Here is a 4,787-nt window from a genome sequence, read left to right on the forward strand (position 1 = left end):
TTTTTTCAAAATTGTCGTTCTATTTTTGTTTATAGCGCAAAAAATAAAAACCGCAGAGGTGATCAAATACCACCAAAAGAAAGCTCTATTTGTGGGAAAAAAAGGACGCCAATTTTGTTTGGGAGCCACGTCGCACGACCGCGCAATTGTCTGTTAAAGCGACGCAGTCCCGAATCGCAAAAAGTACTCTGGTCTTTGGGCAGCAATATGGTCCGGGGGGTAAGTGGTTAAAGCAGTTGGGTTTAGGCTCGTTTTTTCAGACGCAACATTTTGGGTTCAGACGCAAAAGTTTTTGCGTTTCAAAGCTTTGGGAGGGTCTACAATGTCTTTGTTATGAATGCTGATAGCCTCAAACGCGGTAAAACGCCGCTAAACGCGGCAAAACGCTGCAAAATTCGCGGCAAAAACTGGTGTTTTAAACGCCGTTTTTTGCCTTTGAAAACTTGAGTTTACATGTGTTTGCATTTGCTTCTCGTGTGCATGGGGCCTTAGTGTATGTTTATTAAAAGTCAGCAGCTTCAGTTTTTGCAGTTGCTCACTTTTAATTTGTGCAGAACTGACTGAAGAACCTCTTTAATACATTGAGCACAATACAACAACATTCCTCAGTAAACTATTCATTAAAATTTCTACCAAAGCACAACTTTCAATGCTGCTGGCTCTTGCTTTCTCAGTGATGCTTCCTTGAACTTCTGGTCCCAAAAAGTGTTAACAGTGGACAGTGCAGTCTCAAGAAGGTAGGAGGGAGGAGCAAGAGTAAGCATTGCCATCCTAAGTTATGTGACTGTGTGTTTCTATTGATACACACAATTATAAGGAGACACAACTGTAGTCCTTGTTTGCATTGATGGCTCCATAGGATGCTGCAAGAGAAAGGAGCCACCCTGAAACAGGAAACCTGTCCAGGGGAGTTGTTTTGAACTGCAGAGAAGGTGAGCACGATGGGCACATGGGGACATGACACAACTAGAGCTGCTGCTATCCCCTGGAAGGTGGTGCTGGGGCTGACAGCGACCATCACAGGGCTGTGATTGCTGCTCATTCTGTATGACTATTTGCAGCTCTGGCTGCTGCTGTGCTACAGGCAGAAGAGGCTCATCTACCAGAGTGTCCTGCTCTTCCTGTGCCTACTCTGGGCTGGCTACAGGACCATCCTCTTCTCCTTCTACCTGACCAACTGTGCCCAGGACAATGAACTGCACCCATTTCTGCACTGGCTGCTCTACTACAGTATGTCCCCATCTGCCTGCATTTCTTCACCCTCTGCCTGCTTTGCCCTTTACTTCTCCCAGGTTATCCTTAAAGGTTGCTGCACTCCAGAGTTCAACAGATATAAGATTTGTGATTTGCTTTTTTTTTTCTATCAGCCTCACCTTCCTGATAGTGAACTTGTTACGCATCTTGACCGGCAATAGCACAGATGACCAGCGTAAATGGATCATCATGACCTGGATCACAGTCATCAACTGTCTCTTCCCTTCTTCGCTGCTTGTTCTATCGAGCTGGCCAGCAACACCTACAAGATCTCTAATATGACCCCTGTTCACGTCTACCTAGAGTCTAAGGGGACCTCAGGAAATCAAGCAGTCATGACTGTCTTATTGATCATCAGCATACTGTATATAATGAGGGCCATGTACAACCTAGTGGTGATTTTCAGCCAATCCACCAGCAAGCCAACCCCCTTCATTTATGGCTGGAATGGAGTATCTGATCATACTTTTACAGAAAAGAACAATGATATGGAATATATGATCTTTACATTGATTCTACTTTGCTGCAAGTTCCTGCCAATGTGTCTCATGACTTACTTCTTTCCTGCTAAAAAACCTAGTCAGGACCTGGAAGCAGCGGGAATGGTAAATAGTCACAGCTTTGGGTCCAAAGCATACTTTTTTGACAATCCTTGAAGATGGAACAGTGACGATGACTTGCCCAGACTGGCAGGTGCCAGAGGAGGGTAAGGAAGCTTGTCATATACCCCAAGAATCTCTGGATGGTATGGTACCATATGTCCAGCCAGTGGCTGTTCCCCTGGCCCCGCCTTTACTGAGCGAGCCTTTATCGGGGGCTCCTGTTCTCTTCACATGTGGAGCAAACACACTAGCGTGACTCTACTGACTGAACAACGCACCAGCACCTTTGCAGCTGTTCCTTGGTGTAACACAGTAAGCTGTATCCAATTTTGTTTACGTTTAGAGATAACGCTGCATTTGCATATACATTCCTGTTTTTTTTTTTTTTTTTTTTTTAGTACTTACCAACCAAGGTACTAAAGAGGTTTCAGGATTGGCATGGCAACTGGCAAACCTCGCTTACTGAAGTTATGTTTTGGTGCATTTTTTGCACATAACGCCTTTCACGTGAAAATACAAATTTCTATCAAATCCTGACTCGTAAAGGAAAAGTTTACATTAAACTGCCCTTGAAGATGAAACCTTAGCGTACTAGTGTCCATCTGCATCTTAAAATGGAGCTGACTCTAAGTGCACAATGACTCGCTTATTTGTGTTTTTAAGTGGCCAAAACGAATGCAAAGAAGGATGGTAGGCTTGGTAGACCTTTTCTGGGAGGCTCCTGTGTCTTTGTGCTTTGAAAGTTTACTTTTTTTTTCTTTCCCACATGCCAAATCAGATCCTCCACTAACCCTTGGCACTATCCAGTTACCATAAAACCAATAAAGGTGTCTCAATTGTCTGAGCAAAAAAAAAAACACAAGAAACCTAAGGCAGAAGTCATGGCTTAAACTTAAAAACAGGCAAGGATTTCAAGAGAGGAAAGGGACATACAGTAGTAAGTTATTAAAGTCATTAGTTTTTTTTAAACCCAACATGTCATGCTAACCTGCTCTGTGAAATGGTTTTGCATAATGCAGCCCTGATTCTCCTCCTCTGGGGTCCTTACCATCACTTCTGGCTCCACTAAGCCCTGCTGCCTGTATCTATAGACACAGCTTGCCTGTGCTGTGGGCTCATTCTGTTGTGCTGGGGTGTTCTTCCCACCTCAGTGCAGTAGATGGCAGCAGTGGAGTCAAGGTTTGGGTGCTCTTCCCTAGCAGCCAATCAGGAGGGTTGAGCCTCGCTGTGCATGCTGGGGGATGGTATTTATGGGGCAGACGCCATTAGTTTTGGGTCTTTTTCGTCGAGTGTGGCACCCACCTTTAGGATGACAACATCACAGCGCCCTGGAGTTATGGCCCCTGGCGTTCCTGGTTCCTGGACCACGTTGGTCCGGATTTCGGAGCATTTGAGCAGCGAGGGGGACCCAGTGATTGACTGGGTTCCCACTTTTGAGGATCCCAAGCGGTATAGCTGTTTGGTGGGGAGTCCGTCTGAGGAGCACCAATGAGAGGCTTGCGATCCAAAAGGATTTAGACAAACCACCAGGGATCAAGTTAGCTGGACACTGAAGGATTGATCACCTGTCAGTCGGTACCTGGGCAACGTTAAGAAGGAGATCCAGGCGTAATTCTTCCGAGGAGGATTGCCTCTGTATTTGCAATCAGAGAGGGCCTGTGGCAGAGGTGTCTCCCTGAAGTTCATTCCAAGGAGGGTCTGTAGCAAAGACTTTTCCTCAAATTCAAGTTCATTTCAAGGAGGGTCTGTGGCAGAGACTTTTCCTCAAAGGTTCGAGCGATACTCTGGCTGCCAGGTCAGTGAGAGAGGCCTGTCCAGGTACGCTATTCCCACTTAAGGAGGAGTGGCGCAGAGAAGTGTTACATTTGGGAGCAGGACTGTTTCCCTATTGCTACGCCTGAATTTGCTATTCTCCTTTCTTCCTTCAACTCTACTTTCCTCACCATTAGTTTATTTGTTTTTACTTGGCTGGGTAATAAAGAGCACAGAAAAAAACACTTGTTGCGGACATTCCTTTACTACTGCTATATGCACCATTCACCCCTAGGAATTCGGAAGAGGTAAATGTGCCACCCAAAACAAACCAGCAGCTCCTCCGGGGGTAGTGCTACACATACACTATATATATATATATATACATATATATATATATATATATATATATATATATATATATATATATATATATATATATATTAGGGTTGTCCCGATACCACTTTTTTAGGACTGAGTACAAGTACCGATACTTTTTTTCATGTACTCACCGATACCGAATACCGATACTTTTTTTTTAAAATGCAGCCACGTGTCCCCAAATGCAGCCATGTCCCTAAATTCAGCCATGTCCCTAAATTCAGCCATGTCCCTAAAGTCCCCATCAGCAGTGTCCACCGCAACATCCCCATCAGCACAGCAATGTCCCTGTCAGCGGTGTCCCCATCAGCACAGCAATGTCCCCATCAGCAGTGTCCCCAGCAGCATGTGTCCCCATCACCGCTGATGGGGACACCTCTGATGGGGACATTGCTGTGCTGATGGGGACATCGATTATGGGGTCACCGCTGATGGGGACATTGCTATCCTGAAGGGGACACCATTGATGTGGACACCCATGTCCCCATCAGCAGTGTGCCAAACAGCGGTGTCCCCAGCAATGTCCCTATCAGAACAGAAATGTGTCCCCATCATCGCTGATGGGGACACCTCTGATGGGGACATTGCTGTGCTGATGGGGACACCATTGATGGGGACACCCGTGTCCTCATCAGCGGTGTCCCCATCAGAACAGCAATGTCCCCATCAGCAGTGTCCCCAGCTGCACAGCAATGTCCCCATCAGCATGTGTCCCCATCAGCATGTGTCCCCATCAGCTTGTGTCCCCATCAGCTTGTGTCCCCATCATCTTGTGTCCCCAGCAGAAGTGTCCCCATC

The 4,787-nt window shown here is 46.0% G+C and overlaps 1 pseudogene; it reads left to right on the plus strand.

Moving 5' to 3' along the window:
• The first annotated feature begins 1,031 nt into the window (after positions 1-1,031).
• Positions 1,032-2,112, plus strand: LOC120928257 (annotated as a pseudogene).
• The last annotated feature ends 2,675 nt before the right edge of the window (positions 2,113-4,787 follow it).

Source organism: Rana temporaria, chromosome 2, assembly GCF_905171775.1.
Source record: "Rana temporaria chromosome 2, aRanTem1.1, whole genome shotgun sequence".
NCBI lineage: Eukaryota > Metazoa > Chordata > Amphibia > Anura > Ranidae > Rana > Rana temporaria.